Raw genomic sequence first — 21,612 nt, forward strand, 5'->3', positions numbered from 1 at the left:
GTGTCCCGGCGATCAGAACTCGGGCGGGTTGGGGGCCGACTGTGCCGTGAAGCGGGAGGCTGCTGTCTGCCGGCTCGGGGTCTGGCCGTGCCGGAGACAGGGGGTTCGGTCCCGTGCGAAGCTGCGGCCGGCCGACCCGCGCTCCCCGTTTCTCTATCCCGGGGCGCGGAATCTGACCCTCGCAAGCTCCTGGGCTCCGTTGTCGGGAGACGCTTGTGCTAGTCGCAGCGGTGCGGCCGGCCGTCCCGATTCTCTGGGATCCGGTCTTGGGCGACGCTTGGGAGCCCAGAAGCTCTTGGGAACCCAGCTGCTAGGGACAGCCGGCCCCGCGCCGCCCGAGGCGGGACACCTGGACACCGCGACCGCCGGCCCCGAGAAGCCGAGTTCGGCCCCGGAGCCCGCGGAGTCTAGCACAAGACCGGTGCCCAGGGTTTCGGGACGGCCGGCCACCGAACCGCACGGCACCGAAAGCCCGCTCTCTGGGAAGCCGGCGGACGCCAGCCCCCCGCTTCACTGCACGGCCGGCCCCCACGCCCCCTGAAGTCGGATCCCCGGGACACGACATAGCCGGCCCCCGCTAGCCGACGGCCCCGGAATCGCCGTCCCCGAACCGTCCGATGTCGGACCCGGCACCCGGTGCTGCTTGCAAACGCGTCGCACAAGACCGGAGCACAGGGGCTCGGAAGAGCCAGCTCCCGCCCTGCCGGAGGCCGGACTCCCGGGCTATGTCCACATGTCTCTTCAATACTTTTAAGGATCGGGTCTCTTACCACTTCCCCGGGCAGCCTGTTCTAATAGCAAAGCACCCCTTCCATGAAGAAATGCTTATTCAGTATCGAGCTAGCCAGTGCTGGTAAACAGAGGTGTTTCTCCCTAGGGGTAGGGCTTGGCATTTCCCTCTCCTGAACTTCAAAAGGTTCCTGCCTGCCCCTATCTGCAGCCTGTCAAGGTTCCTCTGAATGCGCAGCCCCCCCATACAAGCGCCTTTTCCACAGAAGCCACCGACCACCCGCCGCCTCGCCCCCTCCCAATTCGGCCTGCCCCAGGGCGCCACCGACCACCAACCTCCTTGCAGCACCACGCCTCAGCATCCCGAGCTATCCCGACAGCTTCCACCCATCGGGAGGTCCCACTTGTAATAAATGACCGAGTCCCAAATAGGCTTACAATTAATGTTTATGATTTATTAAAGGAATAGAGGTAAGCAAGCAGCGCTGGGTGCGCCAGGAGTCTCTGCTCCACCAAGACGCACACAAGTTACATCAGGCGGCTGGTTTTTATGCTGCTAGGCTAATACATATTCATTACTACTTCTACAAAAGGCAGGGTTATTCTAATTAGTTCCCAGAATCCAAACCCTCCCACTGGTGCAGGCGTTATCAGTCTCCGGTGGTCCCTCTGGGGGCCGCTCGTACTGAAGGCTCGTAGTCTTCCTCCCAGGCTTTGTCCTTTGGTCGTTCTTCAGCTTCTCCCCTCCCCTTATTTAGTAGTTGCTGGGCCAGATGTCAGAAAGCTGTGTCTCGTGCAATAGTCCGCACAGGCACTGCATAGCAAACACACCAAGTAACATTGACTTCAGTTACTCGCAACAGTTACTCACCTGATAAAGAACTGCATGCAATAAAGGCACCAAGTACTACATTATTCTAACAGATCCTACTAGCTGTTACCTCAAAAAGATGTGCGTACCCCTCGCTACTTGGAAACGCATCAGTCCATAAACTCTCATCCACCTGAAGAAGCCTGCAACTGACCGAAGGAAAAACAAACACCCCAAAGAGCAGCCCAAGCAGAATGAGCTCTCTGAGGGGATGCCTGGGACTCACATACCATTTGGCCCCGACTAGCACCCAAATCCAATCACCTGGGAAGGGAAGGGGCAAAGCACAAGGAAGTAGGAAGAGAGCAGCAGCTGTGTTTTTTTTTTTTTTTTTTTGTGTGTGTGTGATTTTTCTTTTCATTTTTTAATTAGTTTTAGCTCAAAAGCATACATAGTGCAGACAAGAGAAGTAAGGTGTTTCTAGAAGCAAAAATCCCCATGCTTTTGCTGCAGCTTTCAATATTAAAAGACATTATGACCAAGCAAGTAATTGGAACTCTTCCAACTGGAATTAGCTCAAACTTTTATTTACGTATAAAGAAAAAACGAGGAGTAGAACATCTGCTTCAGCTTTTACAAATGAAAACCTTTACCCTAACCCTTACCCTTATCCTAACCATTAGCTTACCCTTATTCTTACCCCAAACCTAACCCTAATCCTTACCCTTACCCTAATCCTTACCCTAAACCTAACCCTTTCCCTAAACCTTATCCTCACCCTCAGCCTTACCCTAACCCTTACCCTTAGCCTTACCCTAACACTTACCCTTGCCCTAACCCTTACCCGTACCCTAATCTGAACCCAAACCCTAACCCTAATACTCTCACCCTAACCCTTACTCTAACCCTAACCACAACCCCAACCCCTAACCCCTAACCCTCACCCTAACCCTCTAAACCTACCCCTAACCTATCCCTAACCCTAACCCTCTAAGCCTAACCCTAACCCTCTAAGCCTAACAATAACCCCCAACCCCAACCTTCACCCGAAACCCTAACTCTAGCCCCAGCCCTAGCCCCTAACCCTAGTTCCCGAGAACTACATCTCCCGGTATGCTCTGGGCATTCATCATGGCCTTCCGTAAGTCCCGAATCCGAAAACTACATTTCCCGGCATACTCTGGGTACGCAACATGGCCTCCCGGAAGTCCGGAGTCCCGAGAACTACATCTCCCGGCATGCTCTGGGCACACAACATGGCCTCCCAGTGCCGGAAAACTACACCTACCAGCATTCCCCGCACAGCCAGCATGGCCAATCACAGGCCGAGTGCTCGAGAACTGCATTTACCAGCACTCACTGGAACCCTCACCGCCCTTACAAAAAAAGCCTCAAGCCCTAACATCCAAAAAAACCTCGAAACCCCTACAGACCTAACCCAAACTATTTACCACACTAAACCCCTGAAGACCTATGCCTAAAACCCCCAACCCAAAATCTTAGGATGCTCAAAACCCAAACCCAACCCAAAACGTTAGGAATGCTCAAAGCCCTAGCCCAAAAACTTAGGGCGCTCCAAACCCTAACCCCAAAACATTAAGACACAAAAAACCCTAACCCAAAAACTTAGGGTAATACACCATAAATGTTTGTTCATTGTCTTATCTGTAGCAAATAGCATAGGCTGAGTCGAGGATCTCAGTACAGTAGCATTATTATTCGAGATTACAATGGTGGGTGTCCCACAAGCAGGAGGGTGCCTACTAATTCCATACACAGTTTATACACTTTTTTTTTTCTGCCGAGGACCGGGACCCTCCCCTGTTTCCCCTTTAACTGTGCTATTCAAGGTTCATAATCTAGCTGGTGCTTCACAGAAAATACACAGCTGCTGGCCTGTTACAAGTCACATTTCTTTTGAGGTTTTTACTCTTTGAGGTGGTAATGTTTCTTACGCCATGATTTCCACCTAATTGCTGTAAGGATTCTGGTTGTCTGCATTTTACAAGGTTGTCTGTTATAATAAATAAAAGTCCCAAATAGGATTACAATCAAAGTTTACAATTCACTGAATGAATAGAGGTAAGCAAACAGTGCTGGGTACGCCGGGAGTCTCTGCTCCACCAAGACGCGCACCAGTTATACACCAGTTACCTCCCTTAAGGGATATAGAGAAGCCCTCTCAGATACATCCGTCCTACTTCTCCTGCATGCGGCCGGAGGTCGGTCTAATTCTGGTGCTGTTGGTGGTGGAAGCTGGGGCAACGGTGGTACTGGTGGCGATACCACAGCCACCGGAGGGGGAGCCGCCGGGGGTGGATTGTTAGGATATGGAGGTGGTAGCTTATCCAACGGCTCACGTTTATCTTCTTTTTCTTTTTCATGTTCTTCTTGTTCTTCAAATTTCTTACCTGCTTTTAGTGTAAATATTGAGGCTGGAAAAGGACGTGAAGTCCTCCTGATCCATAATCCTGCATAATCACTTTCTTCCTGGCTAAAAGGTTCCTTTGAATTAACATGGATATTTAAGGCCTGGCAAATCCAGTCTTCGAAGGATCCAAAAACAGGCCAAAAGACATGTAGTCTTAAAGGCTCCTTTGGCCATTCTGTCACACAATACTGGACCATTTTTAATTTACTTTTTCCTTTTCTGGGGTCCCTATCATTCCAATTTCGAATCGTTATTCCTAATGGACTTTCTGGTGGTATGACTGGTAATTTCTCCCTTTCTTCTGGTCTCTGGTCTTCGATTTTGTCTGACCCATCTAGGAATTTTACTCTGGCAATTCCCACAGCCCTTGGTTACCTTAGTAAGAGTGTCTTGCAGGGGGTCGAGGACCTATCACACACCCACAAATCCTATAGGAATCCCTTCGGTCCTTCACCGGCCACGTCCCTCGTGGGAGATTGAAAACGCGGTTAGAAGACCTTCACAATCGCTTCGGAACTAAGTTCCATCTCAGTCACACTCTTACACACACAGGCAACCGAACCCCACCCAACCGAACGGTATACGCTTTAAATGCTTACGACTCCGTCATCTTCGTTCGGATCTTCACGCACACAATTATGGGCAAAATATAGTGCTGCAGCTGGCAAGGGAGCTGAAAAAAAGAATCAGAAACTTTGCTTACCTTTATTCAGGTTCAAGATGCCATTAGTTCCGACCTGACTCAAACAGCAGCCACCAAATGGTGGGGGTGCCTCTCCTAGATCAAACCAGAAATCAGGAACCAAAGCCCTCCCGGACGAGCGCCCGCTTGTAATAAATGACTGGGTCCCAAATAGGATTGCAATTGAAATTTACAATTTATTAAATGAATAGAGGTAAGCAAGCAGCGCTGGGTGCGCCAGGAGTCTCTGCTCCACCAAGACGCACACAAGTTACATCAGGCGGCTGGTTTTTATGCTGCTAGGCTAATACATATTCATTACTACTTCTACAAAAGGCAGGGTTATTCTAATTAGTTCCCAGAATCCAAACCCTCCCACTGGTGCAGGCGTTATCAGTCTCCGGTGGTCCCTCTGGGGGCCGCTCGTACTGAAGGCTCGTAGTCTTCCTCCCAGGCTTTTCTCTTGTCCATCTCCTTTGTCCATCTTGGCTGGATGGCAGACACTTGCATAGTGTCCCATGCAACAGTTGTAATAGTTAGCAGTTATTCTGAAACCCCTTTGTTCTCTTATCCCCTATTGACCCGAATTGATGGACCATTCCTTTGCAAGATTCAAGAACTATATATATTAACCACTCTGGTTTTCTCAGACTTTTCATCATATCATGCGGCCCTAGCATTGTTCCATATTGACACGAATCAGATGAACTCCTTTCACACTGTTAAGCTGTCTTATCACTGCAAGCATATCTCAATACCACCTTCCTTCCCTCTACAGGATGTAACTGCGCAAAAACAACATTTTTATTCCCACAACCTTGATCCCCTTACCCTGAAATCCTTATTCCCCTTAAACCTAACAACTCTAACCACAACCCTAACCCTTATTATCAACCCCCTAACGCTAATGACACTGACCTTAATCCAAACCCCAAACTGCCCCTAACCCCAGACAACCAACAACGAAACACACACACACAAAGATGGAAACTACAAAAAAGGCAAAACCCACGATACAGGCCCCAAATCACAAATACGCAACCAAAATGCTACAGAAAAGCCCCAGATGCAGGCCCCAAATGCTACTGCTAGGCCTCAAAAGCTCAAGATGCATCCCAAAGCAAAAATGCAGGCCCCAAACGTTACAGAAAAGCCCCCAAACCCAGGCTGCACAAGTCTACAAGCAGGCCCCAAACTGCCAACAGAAGCAGGCACCAACCACACCCAGATGCAGACCCCAACTGCCCACAAGCAGCTCCTACCCCACCACCCCCTCCCAAGAACTGGACTCCACCCAGACACTGGCCCAAGACCCGGACCCGACCCCCGCCAACCCCCCTACCCTCCCCCCGACACAGGTGTACAAGCAGCTCACAACCCGCCCCTTCAGAGACCGGTCCCACTCCCCCCACCCCCCGCAAGACACGGGATGCGGAGGTGTACAACCAACTCCCAACTCCCTCCCCCTCAAAGGGAGGCCCCAAAGACCCCCAAATGGAGGCTCCTAGAGTGAACAAACAGCTCCCAACTTCCCCAGGCACAGTCCCACCCCCCCCCCCCCAAACACAGGCCACAAAGGTGTATAAACAGCCCAGACCCCCCTCCAAGACCATGGCCCCTATAGTGTACAAGCAGCTCCCAACCACCCACAGATGCAGGCCCCAACCCTTCTCAAAAGGGAGGCACCTAGAATGCATGAGCAACTCCCAACCAGCCTAAACATAGGTCCAAAAGTGCACAAGCAGCTCCCAACCCCCCTCAAATACAGACCCCAAAAGTGTACAAGTAGCTCCCCCCCTGAGACAGGACCCAAAGGTGTACAACCAGTTCCCAACACCCCTGAGACACAGGCCCCAACCGCCCCCCCAGACACAGCGACCCAAATTCTACAAGCAGCTCCTAACCCCTGCCAGGCAGGCCCCCTACCCTATACAAGCAGTTCCCAACCCTCCTCCCCCCCCCCCCCGAGGGAGGCCCCCAAGGCCCCCACAAACACAGGCCCCTACAGTGTACAGGCAGCTCCCAGCCACCCCCAGATGCTGGCCCCAAAGTTGTACAAACAGCTCCCAGCCACCCTGCAGAAACAGATTCCTACATTGTACAAGCAGTTCCCAGCCCGCTAGACACAGGCCCTGACCCCCCACACATGCAGGCCCCAAAGGTGTACAAGCAGCTCCCACCCCTCCCCCAGACGCAGGTCCCAAGCCCCCCCCCCCAAACACAGGCCCCTACAACCAGCACCCAACCCCCTACCCCCGATGCCAGGCCCAAAGGTGTAGAAGCAGCTCCAAACCTCCTCCCTCAACCCAGGCTCCAACAGTGTACAAGCACCTCCCAACCAACCCTCCCCTTCCCCCCCCGCCCCCCGACACAGGCTCCAAAGGAATACAAAGAGCTCCCACCCCTCCCCCAGATGCTGGTCTCAACCCCCCCCCGCCCCCAGAAGCAGGCCCCAAAGGTGTAGAGTCAGCTCCCAACCCCCTCAATGCCGGCCCCAAGGGTCTACAAGCAGCTCCCCCCTTGCCCCCAGATACCGGCCCCCAGACACAGACCCCAAAAGCCTAATCACAGGCCCTGAACTCTAGAGGCAGGCTCCAAAACCCAGGACAAAGCCCCAGTGGTTCGAGACAGGGCCCAAATCCCAGACACAGGCCCCAAACGCTAAACATATGCCAAAAAAAGTATTAGTGCTGGTGCCAAATGTTACAGACAGGCCCAAAAGCCCGAGATGCTCAAGGCTGAGACGTAACTTGGCTTTCTGAATTACTGGAAAGCAGCTTTCATTCTCAGATAATTGTGTGCAGGCTAGATAGGATGGGGCTTCAGGCACCTCTTCACCTGAGGAAACACACTGCCATCAGGCACCGCTGTGCCAGACAAGCTTGTTCTGCTAGAACACCCTACTCAGATGCACTGTGGCATTCAAGTGAACTGCTTTCATGCAAATATAACGACTGATGTTACAACCCACCTTGCCTGTGGCACCTGATGAACAGAAGAGTAAGCCACCGCAGCACTTCAAAACCATCCCTGCACGTGCCGCTCCTTGTCGCTCTCTGGCCTTATCTCATATCCTTATCCACTTCTGTGGAGAGCCTGCCACGGCACCTGCAAAGCAAGACGGACACCTTTCATAGTCACCTTGTGCTACTTGGTCATTCTGCTCCAACCCAGCTCATGACCAGCCCCTCTTCTTACACAGCTCTTCAGAGTGCAGTTTGCTCCTTTGAGCCTGTGCGAGACACCTGTGAAAGAAAAAGAAACGCATAGGCCGATGCAGCATCCAAAGACACAGCACAACTAGGTAAGTTACTCTCATCTGCTCCCTTACCTCTGCCGCTTACCAGCCCCCGAGGCAGATGCTTCAATCTACCCTCTTCAAACAGCTACAACACCTCTAAAAGACAGAGGGGATGCTTAGAGGAACAGTGAGACCTACAACACAACAACTGCTACATCTGTTCCTCACTCACCTTGCCAGAGGCAGCTCTGCGTGTGACGTCCCAGGTTGTACACTGCGTTACCTAACCCTTACCGTAACCCTTACCCTAACCCTTCTCACCCTTACCATTACCCAAATCCTTACCTTTACTTTTTCCTTACCCTTACTCTTTCCTTTAACCATAACCTTACCCTTACCCTATACCTTACTCCAACCCTTCCCCTTACCTTCCCCTTCCCCTTACACTTAACCTAACCCTTACCCTTCTGCTTTCCCTAAAACATATCCTAACACTTTCCCTTACCCTTAAACTTACCCTAACCCTTTCTATTACCCTTACACTTACTCTTGCCCTAATCCTTGCTTGCACCCTTACACTTATCCTAACCCTTACCCTTACCCTTACTCTAACCCTTACCCTGACCCGTACCCTTAACCTAACCCTAAACCTTAAACCTTACCGTAAACCTTACCCTTTCTGCTACACTTACCCTTAGCCTAAATCTAAACCTTACACTTACTCTTAGCATAACCCTCACCCTTACCATTACCCTTATCCTTACCCTAACCCTTACCTTTACACTTACGGTTACCATTAACCTTACACTTACCCTAACACTTATCCTGAACCTAACCCTTACCCTAAACCTTACCCCAACCCTTACCCTGACCCTTACATTAACCCTAACCCTTACCCTAAACCTTACACTTACTCTTAACATTAACCTTACCCTTAACCTTAAGCTAATACTTAACCTTACGTTTTTCTCACCCTAACCCTATAATTAACCATAACCATTACGCTAACACTTAACCTTACCCTTAAAATAAGCCATACAACAACACTTAAATGTACACTTACGCTTAAACTTACCCTAACAATTACTCGTACAATTAAAATATTAATTAATTAAATTAAAAAAATTTAATTTAAAATTAATTGAATTAAAAAATTAAAATACTCTTATCCTTATACCTTATCCTTAACCCTCACCCTTATCATTACCAATACCCTTACTCTCACACTTATTCTTATACATACAACTTACCCTTTTCCTAACACTTAACCCTAACCTAACTCTAACCCTAAACCTTACCTGAACCCTTTCCAGGACGCTTACATTAACCCTTACCCTTAACCTAAACCTTACACTTGCTCTTAACCTTAACCTAATACTTACCTTTTCGTTTTCCTCACACTAACCCTAAAATTAACCCTAACCATTACCCTAACAGTTACCCCTAACATAACCCTTACTCTAACACTTACAGTGACCCGTACACTTACACATACCCTTACACTTACTCTTACCCTAACCCTTACCCTTACCATAACCCCTACTCTAACACATACTTCTACCCGTACCCTTACCCTTACTGTTACCCTAACCCTTACCCTTACCTTACCCTATCCCTATCCCTTACCCTATCCCTTACCCTATCCCTTACCCTTAACCTAACCCTAAACCTTACCCTTATCCTAACACTTACCCTTACCGTAAACCTTACCCTTTCTGCTACACTTACCCTTAGCCTAAATCTAAACCTTACACTTACCCTTAGCCTAACCCTCACCCTTACCATTACCCATACCCTTATTCTTACCCTTACCCTAACCCTTACCTTTACACTTACGGTTACCATTAACCTTACTCTTACCCTAACACTTACCCTTAACCTAACCCTTACCCTAAACCTTACCCCAACCCTTACCCTGACCCTTAAATTAACCCTAACCCTTACCCTAAACCTTACACTTACTCTTAACCTTAACCTTAGCTGTAACCTAATACTTACCCTTACGTTTCCCTCACCCTAACCCTAAAATTAACCCTAACCATTACCCCAACACTTACCCTTACCCTAACCCTAACCGTAACTCTAACCCTTACTCTAACCCTTACCCTGACCCCTACCCTTACACTTACCCTTACCCTAACCCTTACCCTTACCATAACCCATACCCTAACACGTACTTGTAGCCTTAACCTTACCGTTCCCCTTACCCTTACCTTTACTGTCTCCGTTACCCTTACACTTACACTTAACATAAACCTTAACCTTAACCTAAACCTTATCATAAGCCATACAACAACACTTACATGTACACTTACGCTTGCACATACCCTAGCAATTACTCGTACAATTACTCTTAACCTTACTATTAAGCTAACCCTAAACCTTACCCTTATCCTAACACTTACCCTTATCCTAAACCTTACCCTTTCTGCTACACTTACCCTTTGCCTAATTCTAAACCTTACCCTAACCCTCACCCTTACCTAAATCTAACCATTACCCTAACCTTCACTCTTACCCTTACCATTATACTTACTTTTACCCTTAAACTAAACCTTACCCCAACCCTTACCCTGACCCTTATATTAACCCTTACCCTAACCCTAACCCTTACTCTAACCCTAACCCTTAACCTAAACCTTACACTTAATCTTAACTTTAACCTTACCCTTAAACTAATACATACCCTTACGTTTCCCTCACCATAACCCTAAAATTAACCGTAACCATTACCCTAACACTTATCCTTACCGAACCCTAACCCTAACCCTTACTCTAACTTTTACCCTGACCCGGACCCTTAGACTTCCCCTTCCCCTTCCCCTTACTCTTCCCCTTACCCTAACCCTTACCCTTACACTTACGGTTACCATTAACCTTACCCTTACCCTAACACTTACCCTTACCCTATCCCTTACACTTATACTTATCCATACTACTTACGCTTACCCTAACACTTAACCTTAACCTAACCCTAACCCTAAACCTTACCTGAACCCTTACCCTGACCCTTACATTAACCCTTACCCTAAAACTTACACTTAACCTTAACCTTACCCTTAACCTTAACCTAATACTTACCCTTACTTTTCCCTCACCCTAACCCTAAAATTAACCCTAACCATTACCCCAACACTTACCCTTACCCTAACCCTTACCTTTACCATAACCCATACTCTAACACATACTTCTACCCGTACCCGTACCCTTACGGTAACCCTTACCCTTACCCTTACCCTTACCCTTACCCTTACCCGATCCCATACCCTTAACCTAACCCTAAACCTTACCCTTATCCTAACACTTACCCTTACCGTAAGCCTTACCCTTTCTGCTACACTTACCCTTAGCCTAAATCTAAACCTTACACTTACCCTTAGACTAACCCTCACCCTTACCATTACCCATACCCTTATTCTTACCCTTACCGTAACCCTTACCTTTACACTTACGGTTACCATTAACCTTACCCTTACCCTAACACTTATCCTGAACCTAACCCTTACCCTAAACCTTACCCCAACCCTTACCCTGACCCTTACATTAACCCTAACCCTTACCCTAAACCTTACACTTACTCTTAACCTTAACCTTACCCTTAACAATAACCTAATATTTACGCATACGTTTTCCTGACTTTAACCCTAAAACTAACCCTAACCATTACCCTAACACTTAACCTTACCCTAACCCTAACCCTAACCCTTACTCTAACCCTTACCCTGACCTGTACCCTTACACTTACCCTTACCCTTATACTTACCCTAATTCTTACCCATACCATAACCCATAACCTAACACATATTTGTACCCTTAACCTTACCGTTACCCTTAACCTTACCCTTACCCTTACTCTATCCGTTACCCTTACGCTTACCCTTAACATAAACCTTACCCTTGACCTTACCCTTACCATAAGCCATACAACAACACTTACATGTACACTTACGCTTGCACTTATCCTAGCAATTACTCGTACAATTACCCTTAACCTTACTATTAAGCTAACCCTAAACCTTACCCTTATCCTAACACTTACCCTTATCCTAAACCTTACCCTTTCTGCTACACTTACCCTTTGCCTAATTCTAAACCTTACCCTAACCCTCACCCTTACCTAAATCTAACCATTACCCTAACCTTCACTCTTACCCTTACCATTATACTTACTTTTACCCTTAAACTAAACCTTACCCCAACCTTTACCCTGACCCTTACATTATCCCTAACCCTTACCCTAACCCTAACCCTTACTCTAACCCTAACCCTTAACCTAAACCTTACACTTAATCTTAACTTTAACCTTACCCTTAAACTAATACATACCCTTACGTTTCCCTCACCATAACCCTAAAATTAACCGTAACCATTACCCTAACACTTACCCTTACCGAACCCTAACCCTAACCCTTACTCTAACTTTTACCCTGACCCGGACCCTTAGACTTCCCCTTCCCCTTACTCTTCCCCTTACCCTAACCCTTACCCTTACACTTACGGTTACCATTAACCTTACCCTTACCCTAACACTTATTCGTACCCTAACCCTTACCCTAAACCTTACCCCAACCCTTACCCTGACCCTTACATTAACCCTAACCCTTACCCTAAACCTTACACTTACTCTTAACCTTAACCTTACCCTTAACATTCACCTAATACTTACGCATACATTTTCCTGACTTTAACCCTAAAACTAACCCTAACCATTACCCTAACACTTAACCTTACCCTAACCCTTACCCTGACCTGTACCCTTACCCTTTACCCTTACCCTTATACTCACCCTAATTCTTACCCATACCATAACCCATACCCTAACACATATTTGTACCCTTAACCTTACCGTTACCCTTAACCTTACCCTTACCCTTACTCTATCCCTTACCCTTACGCTTACCCTTAACATAAACCTTACCCTTGACCTTACCCTTACCATAAGCCATACAACAACACTTACATGTACACTTACGCTTACACTTACCCTAGCAATTACTCGTAAAATTACCCTTAACCTTACCCTTACCAAACCATTACCCTTGTTCTTAACCTAACCATAAACATTAAGGATAAGCTAAAGGGTCACCCTTAAGGTTAACGTTATCCTAACTCTTACACTTAAGTGGGTAAGTGGAAGTGTAAGGGTACAGTTCAGGGTAAGCGTTAGAGTAAGGGTAAGTGTTAGGGTAATGGTTAGGCTAATTTTAGGTTTAGGGTGAGGGAAACATAAGGGTAAGTATTAGGTTAAGTTTAAGGATAAGGTTAAGAGTTATGGTAAGGGTTAGGTTTAATGTAAGGGTAAGGGTTTGGGAAACGTTTAGGATAAGGGTAAGAGAAGGGATAATGGTAAGGGTAAGGATGATGTTTAGTGTAAGGGTTAGATTTAGTTAAGGGTAAGGGTTAGTGTAAGTTTAAGAGTAAGGGTAAGTGTAAGGGTATGTGTAAAAGTACGGGTAATTGTAAGGGTTAGGGTAAGGGTAAGAGTAAGGGTATTGGTAATGATAAGGGTGAGGGTTACAGTAAGGGTAAGTGTAAGGTTTAGATTTAGGCTAAGGGTAAGTGTAGCAGAAAGGGTAAGGTTTACTGTAAGGTTTAAAGTTTCAGCTTAGGTTAAGGGTAAGGGTAATTGTACGAGTAAATGCTAGTGTAAGTGTAAGCGTAAGTGTACATTTAAGTGTTGTTGTATGGCTTATGGTAAGGGTAAGGTCAAGGGTAAGGTTTATGTTAAGGGAAAGCGTAAGGGTAACGGATAGAATAAGGGTAAGTGTAATGGTTAAGTGTTAGGGTAATGGTTAGGGTTAATTTTAGGATTAGGGTGAGAAAAATGTAAGGTTAAGTACTAGCTTAAGGTTAAGGGTAAGGTTAAGGGTAAGGTTAAGGTTAAGAGTAAGTGTAAGGTTTAGGTTAAGGGTTAGTGTTAATGTAAGGTTCAGGGAAAGGTTTGGGGTAAGGTTCAGGGTTAGGTTCAGCTTAAGGGTAAGGGTTGGGGTAAGGTTAAGGGTATGGATAAGGAAAAGTGTAAGGGATAGGGTAAGGTTAAGTGTTAGCGTAATGGTTATGGTTAATTATAGGGTTAGGGTGAGAAAAACGTAAGGTTAAGTATTAGCTAAAGGTTAAGGGTAAGGTTAATGTTAAGAGTAAGTGTAAGGTTTAGGGTAAGGGTTAGGGTTAATGTAAGGGTTGGCGTAAGGTTTAGGGTAAGGGTTAGGTTCAGGATAAGTGTTAGGGTAAGTGTAAGGTTAATGGTAACCGTCAGTGTAAAGGTAAGGGTTAGGGTAAGGATAAGGGTATGGGTAATGGTAAGGGTGAGGGTTAGGCTAAGGGTAAACGTAAGGTTTAGATTTAGGCTAAGGGTAAGTGTAGCAGAAAGGGTAAGCTTTACGGTAAGGTTTGAGGTTTAGGCTTAGGTTAAGGGTAAGGGTAAGAGTAAGGTTTAGGTTTAGGAAAAGGGTAAGTGTAGCAGAAAGGTTAAGGGTGAGGGTAAGTGTTAGGGTAAGGGTAAGGTTAAGGGTAAGGGTAATGGTATGAATAAGGGTAAGGGTAAGGGAAATGGTACAGGTCAGGGTAAGGGTTAGAGTAAGGGTTTGAGTAAGGGTAAGGGTAAGGGTTAGCATAAGTGTAAGGGTGCAAGCAAGGATTAGGGCAAGAGTAAGTGTAAGGGTAATAGAAAGGGTTAGGGTAAGTTTAAGGGTAAGGGAAAGTGTTAGGATATGTTTTAGGGGAAGCAGAAGGGTAAGGGTTAGGTTAAGTGTAAGGGGAAGGGGAAGGTAAGGGGAAGGGTTGGAGTAAGGTATAGGGTAAGGGTAAGGTTATGGTTAAAGGAAAGAGTAAGGGTAAGGAAAAAGTAAAGGTAAGGATTTGGGTAATGGTAAGGGTGAGAAGGGTTAGGGTAAGGGTTACGGTAAGGGTTAGGTAACGCAGTGTACAACCTGGGACGTCACACGCAGAGCTGCCTCTGGCAAGGTGAGTGAGGAACAGATGTAGCAGTTGTGTTGTAGGTCTCACTGTTCCTCTAAGCATCCCCTCTTTGTCTTTTAGAGGTGTTGTAGCTGTTTGAAGAGGGTAGATTGAAGCATCTGCCTCGGGGGCTGGTAAGCGGCAGAGGTAAGGGAGCAGATGAGAGTAACTTACCTAGTTGTGCTGTGTCTTTGGATGCTGCATCGGCCTATGTGTTTCTTTTTCTTTCACAGGTGTCTCGCACAGGCTCAAAGGAGCAAACTGCACTCTGAAGAGCTGTGTAAGAAGAGGGGCTGGTCATGAGCTGGGTTGGAGCAGAACGACCAAGTAGCACAAGGTGACTATGAAAGGTGTCCGTCTTGCTTTGCAGGTGCCGTGGCAGGCTCTCCACAGAAGTGGATAAGGATATGAGATAAGGCCAGAGAGCGACAAGGAGCGGCACGTGCAGGGATGGTTTTGAAGTGCTGCGGTGGCTTACTCTTCTGTTCATCAGGTGCCACAGGCAAGGTGGGTTGTAACATCAGTCGTTATATTTGCATGAAAGCAGTTCACTTGAATGCCACAGTGCATCTGAGTAGGGTGTTCTAGCAGAACAAGCTTGTCTGGCACAGCGGTGCCTGATGGCAGTGTGTTTCCTCAGGTGAAGAGGTGCCTGAAGCCCCATCCTATCTAGCCTTGCTTCAAAGATCGAAGCCGAAATTCCTTTAAGTGGTATATTCTTTATTGCAGCGCTGGATGCACGGGGGATCTCTCCACCTATCGTGCATACCCAAAGCAGAAAGCAGTCTTGAGTTTATACAATCAATCTATCAATATTCTACAAGCACCTATACATATGCATTACCTATCCCCGCCTTCCCTCGCTTCTCATGCTAATTAGCCTTTTGGCACCTTGCTCCTGCACAGAGCCTTCCAAGAATTGTGGGCAGGGGTCTTTGGGACGTGGGCAGGGGTCTTTGGGAGGAAGACCCCGAGTCTTCCTCACAGTGTACTTTTCACCTTTGGTCAGGAATCTGCTGAATTGGCATGTTTCTTAATTGCAAGAGCTGGTTGTTGCCAATTCTCCCGTTTGTTGTATCTTTATAATGAATTCCAATGTCCAGTTTCGAGAGTTATAGTCCTTACATTCGTTTCTCTGTCCGCCTGCCGCTTCCTTATCATGAGTTCCAGTGTCTTGTTTCGAGATATACAGTCCTTGTCTGGGGATTGTCCTTGCCTCCCCAATACCTCCTTAATCAATCCCCCCTTTTCTTTTCCCATGCAAATTCTTTTGCATCAGATACTTTCTTTATTTACAGTAACACAACAAAGCAGGCATCTAAACAACATGCACACAAATATTCCTAACACTACTAATACGATTAGAGCAATGAATACTTGTTTCAACCATTGGAAATTGGGCAACCAGGAGGTTAACTTAGCCCATAGTTCACTAAAACTCCATGAAAGATCATCTTTACTGATCTCATGTAGGATCCTGGTCTGCTTCCATATTTCTTCCAGGTCGGTAGAGATCCTTCCACTCTGATCTACATACATACAACAACTTGTGTTTATTACTGTACAGACTCCCCCTTGAGTGGCCAGTAACAAGTCTAGGGCCATCCGATTTTGGAATACTACCTGTGATAAACTAGGTATCTCTTCTTGTTGAGCCTTTATAGCATCCAGAATTTTGTTTTCTAACTTCTCTATAATTGCAGAAATATTAACTATTGCCTTTTCCAATTCACTCACTCCTAACCATGGGATAAACCATCGCACAAAACTATGAAAAGGGGTGTGTCTCTCTATCAATGGATTGTTAATTTTTCGTCTGATTCTCCGCATATGAGTTCTCAAGTAACCTCGAGGCACTACATCATGTACTGTCATATTGGGGACTACCGCTCCAAGAGTGCAAGTTCCCTTCCAATTCTCAGGCAAGACCTTACGGGCTGTATCATTGCATAGCCAATACCACCCTTTTCCTTCTGGAACCGTCCAGCTGGTTGAATTTGCCCAGCCGCTAGTCGTACTAATATCAATTGTTCAATTACAAGATGTCTGATTTCCCACATAAGTAGTATCCGTATTTATACAATGCTGTTTTCCTATACCCTTAGGCAGGTTACACCTTTGTACACATACATAATAGGATTCTAACGGCAAGAAGCTACTCACTTCTAGTTCCAAAACTGCTTAATATTTTCGACCCCAAGATGTGTTTTCCCACAAATTAGTCCAAGATAAGTTTGCAGGCAAGGGAATCCCAATTAACGATACACCCTTATTCCCATGCTGTGGCAGATGGGTGCATACCCAACAATTCGTCTTATTAGTTACTTGAGAAATTGTCTGTATTAAGGTCAGGTGTAAGTTCTCATCCCAAGTTGCCCACCCCAAATCCGAGAACCGCACCCCTGCAATCATTAGGATCTGGAAAACCGTAATTTTGTTGGTCCAATTGGAGTGGTGGTCCATATCCTCGCCGGGGCCTTCTTCACCCTTGAATTGTGGATCCAAGCTGCTTGCTTCTTAATCTTAATGGCGGTGTGTGTTGTCAGTAATACTTGGTATGCTCCCATCCACTTTCCTTCCATTTTTCCTGCACGGGTTGTCCATACAAAGTCTTTATATATATATAATCCCCGGGCTTAAAGGGGTGGATTGGTTGATCCAACCCTCTAGCCCTGGTCCCTAAAACAAATGTATGTACTTTATTTAATTGTTTCTGAAGTTCAGTTATATAAGCATATAAATATTCTGATCCTAACTGCGTTAGGTCCTCTCCACTAAATAGAAATGGCTATGGCCTTCCATATAAGATTTTGAAGGGACTCAAATTTCCTTTTATTCTAGGTTTAACTCTAATTCCAAGTAATGCTAAAGGGAGGGATTGAGGCCATGACAAATTAGCTTCTTATCCAATTTTAGCTATTTATTGTTTAATTAAATGGTTCATTTTTTCTACCTGTCCACTTGCCTGTGGTCTATAAGGAGTATGCAGTTGCCAATCTATCTTTAGAATCTTACTTATCTGGTCTACCACTTGCGCACAAAAATGTGAAACTCTATCAGAAGACATTGCTACTAGAATCCCAAAGCATGGTATTATTTCATTTAACAAGACTTTAACCACTTCTCTTGCTTTGTTTGTTCGACAGGGAAAGGCTTCAGGCCTTCCTGAAAACGTGTCAGTCAGAACCAGTAAATAATGATACCCCCCTTTTCTAGGGAGTTCTGAAAAATCAATTTGCCACTGTTGCCCCGAATAATTTCCTTTACCGATTATTCCAAATTTTATTCTATTCTTGGTATTGGGGTTATTGTGTAAGCAAATGCTACATTGTTGAGTTACTTGTTTTATCATATCGTCCCACTAATGTCTGACTCGGGCTCTTATGCAGTGTGCCAGCTCCCCAGTGCGTTTTATTGTGTTCTGTAAGAACTATGGGCCATGTCAAACTAGAGGGTATTACTATGTGGTTATCTTTTAAATATACTCATCCATCTGGTTTCATTTTACCTTTCAAATCTTCAATTAATTTTAAGTCTTCTTTTGTATAATTTGGATATAGTTTGGATTTTACCGTCTGGTATCAAAGACAATGCCTTCACCTCAGTTATTTCAGCTGCCTGCTTAGCCTCTGCCAATCGATTTTCCAGTTTCAAAATCGGTGTTCCCCTTTTGGTGTCCCTGACAATGCATGACAGCTACCTTTTCTGGTTGTTTTACAGCCTCTAACAATTTTAAAATTTCTTCAGCATACTTTGTGTTTTCACTGAGCGGTCAGCAATCCATGTTCTTTCCAAATTGCTCCATGAGCATGTACCACGCCGAATGTATATTTAGAATCTGTCCAAATATTTACCCTTTTTCCCGCTGCCAGTTCCAATGCTCTCGTGAGAGCAACTATCTCCGCCTTTTGAGCTGATGTTCCAGGGGGTAAAGGCTTAGACTCGATTACCTGCTGAGTAGTTGTTATAGCATATCCAGCTTTACGTTGTCTTTGCGTAACAAAACTGCTCCCATCCGTGAACCAAGTTTCTTCCGCGTCTTCCATGGGCTCCTCCTTAAGGTCTGGTCGGCTGGAATACACAGTCTCTAGAGTTTCTAAACAATCGTGAATCACAGCTTGTGCCGGAGCATCACTAAGAAAAGAGGCTAGATTCACAATATGAATTATCACAATTTCCACGTCGTCCTGTTCTACCAATATTGCTTGATATTTCAAAATCATCAATTCTTGTTTAAGTTGTTTAAAGACTTTTTGTGCTTCTCCAGTCCAGACTAACTTTGACTGGTTAATCTTTATCAATTCACATAGAGGCTTTACCAATAGTCCATAATTATAAATCCAAAGGCGACACCAACCTGTCATTCCTAAAAAGCTTTGTAGCTCCTTTACCATTTGAGGTTCTGGAGTCCGGCAAATGACTTCCTTATGTTCAGTTCCTAGTTCTCGTTGTCCTTCCGAAATGTCAAATCCCAGATAGGTCACACTTTGTTGAGCCAGCTGGACTTTCTGTCAAGAGACTTGATATCCATTTAAACCCAGAAAATTAAGACGACTTATAGTCCATTGAATCCAACTCCCTTTAGTCTCGGTAGCTATTAAGAGATCATCTACATATTGTAACAAAGCACCTTCAGTGTCCGGAGGTATCCATGTTTCAAGTTCCCTTGCTAATTGGTTTCCAAAAATAGTGGGGCTATTCTTGAATCTTTGAGGTAGTAATGTCCACGTAAGCTGCGTCTTTCTGCCTGAATCGGGATTTTCCCATTCAAAGGCGAATAGGTTTTTGCTTTCTGTGGCTAAGCCTAGGCAGAAGAAGGCATCTTTTAAATCCAGTACGGTAAACCAGACTTGACTATTCTTTAATTTAGTCAGCAAAGTATAAGGGTTTGCCACTACTGGATGTATATCTGTGGAGGAATGGTTAAGCGAAGTAGGCCATGTGAACATTGCACAGCTAGGAGGCCGCAAGTTAACAAAGTATCGAACACAGCTCAAATGAGCCTGAGAAAGTACGTAAATAAGCCTGAGAAAATACGTGAATGCGGCCTGGGAAGGAATGTAAGTTCTGGGAGGTTTTAGGGAGGTTTCAGGGAGGTTTCAGGTACAAGAACATGATATCTGTTGGTATGCTGGGAAAGTACTAACTGTGTTACTTTGGTGGGAAACTAGCTGATAGAATAGAGAAATGCACTAACCAATCATGAGCTTAGCTTTTGCAATATGTATGAGCTAATTATATTGAATTAGATAAAAGACGACTGAGCTATCCAATAAATCGAAGTTCACTGATCACTCATATTGAGCGTCTGTGTCTTCCTTCCGTCGACAACAAATGTCCTCGCAACAAATGGCGCCCGAACAGGGACCTGCAATACAGGAACAGGGACTTCGCTGGAGTTGAACCTGCGCTGGAATTGTACCTGCGAGCCACGGTTGGACGGAATACAAGGACCGGTCCTGCAACGCAGCTCAGGAGGTGAAAAGGATTACAAATTGCTGAATCCCCGTACCCGAGGCCTGAAAGGTGAATGGAAAAGAAACCTGGAATACCCACACCCGCACCCGCAGCTCGGAAAGGGAGTCCTCGCACCCGGGATGAGCCTATAGAGGGTCCCGCCGGAAAGCGTCGCCGAGGTCTTTGCAAAGGCTGCAACGGTACCGACGTATATAAAGGTATGGAGAGACAAGCGGCGTATGATTTGCTCAAATGCTTTTTAGAAAAGCGGGGCACACAGGATATATGTTGTAAAAAGGAATTACCAAAGTTATTAGCTTATGGGGTAGTTAAGGGTTGTTTTTTAGATCCTGATACTGTGTTTGAACAAGCAGAGTGGAGGAAGTTTGGGGATAAATTATTTGATGAAGTAATTAGTGATAATAAAATAGCAAAGAAATTGATGAAGCCATGGAGGGCGGTAACTAATGCATTAGCAACACATCAAGCTGAACAAAAAATAGCTGCTGCTGCAACAGAACGATTAGGATCATCCAGTCAGAAGGGGGGGGCTTCTGCTTCTTCCTCTACTCAGCAAAGAGCTGAGGAACAAGCTTACCCCTCTCCACCATCATATAGAACAATTACAATTCCAAAAGGGACTTCGGTACCCATATCAGGGGAAGAAGAACCCTCACAGTCACAGCCACCGACAGCCCCGCCTGCACCCTCGCCCGTACAATCAGAGAACAGAGAAAGGGTGGGTGAGGAGTCAGGTACAAATTCATATTCAACAAGTCCATTTAGAATCAATGTACAGGACAGGGAGGAGACATGGAAAAAAATAGCGCATGAAGCAATGAAGGAAGGGAATCTTGAAATAGCAGCACAAATAACAACAGCCTATCCGGTGGTGTATTCACCTCCAGATGCACAGGGAAATGTACAGGTTCAGTTGACTAATTTAGATTGGAAATTATTAACACAATTACGATCTACAGTAAATGAGTCTGGATTAAAGGGAGAACCTACTCGTCAAATGTTAGACTATATTTGGGGGACAAATATTCTGCTCCCAGGAGATATTCGTAGCATAATGAAACTAATCTTGACACAGCATCAACAACTTTTGTTTAATGCATATTGGCACGGTATCTGTCAAGAAGAGGTAGCGATAATACGCGCGCCTGGGGATCCCTTGTATGGTGTTACATTAGACGAATTACTGGGTGTGGGACCATATTTTAGAACAGAGGCGCAGGCACTCTTGGGACCAGACAAAGCTAAGGTATCAATGAATCTAGCCAGAAGAGCATTAGAACAAA

The 21,612-nt window shown here is 45.8% G+C and overlaps 2 long non-coding RNA genes across 3 annotated transcripts in view; one reads left to right on the plus strand and one right to left on the minus strand.

Annotated features, from left to right (window-relative positions):
• LOC311428387 overlaps positions 1–15,312 on the plus strand; it is a 432,091-nt gene extending 416,779 nt beyond the window's left edge. For both annotated transcript variants that reach the window (XR_014687677.1, XR_014687678.1), the window contains 3 exons: positions 14,933–14,998; positions 15,085–15,131; positions 15,222–15,312. This is a non-coding gene — a long non-coding RNA (uncharacterized lncRNA). The remainder of the gene's footprint in view (positions 1–14,932; positions 14,999–15,084; positions 15,132–15,221) is intronic.
• LOC311428386 lies at positions 1,159–1,745 on the minus strand. Its single transcript, XR_014687676.1, has 2 exons — positions 1,671–1,745; positions 1,159–1,543 (listed from the first exon to the last, which is right to left on the minus strand). It is a non-coding gene; the product is annotated as an uncharacterized lncRNA (long non-coding RNA).
• Positions 15,313–21,612: the final 6,300 nt, after the last annotated feature.

This window comes from Aythya ferina (assembly GCF_964211825.1).
Source record: "Aythya ferina genome assembly, contig: HAP1_SCAFFOLD_64, whole genome shotgun sequence".
Classification (NCBI taxonomy): Eukaryota; Metazoa; Chordata; class Aves; order Anseriformes; family Anatidae; genus Aythya; species Aythya ferina.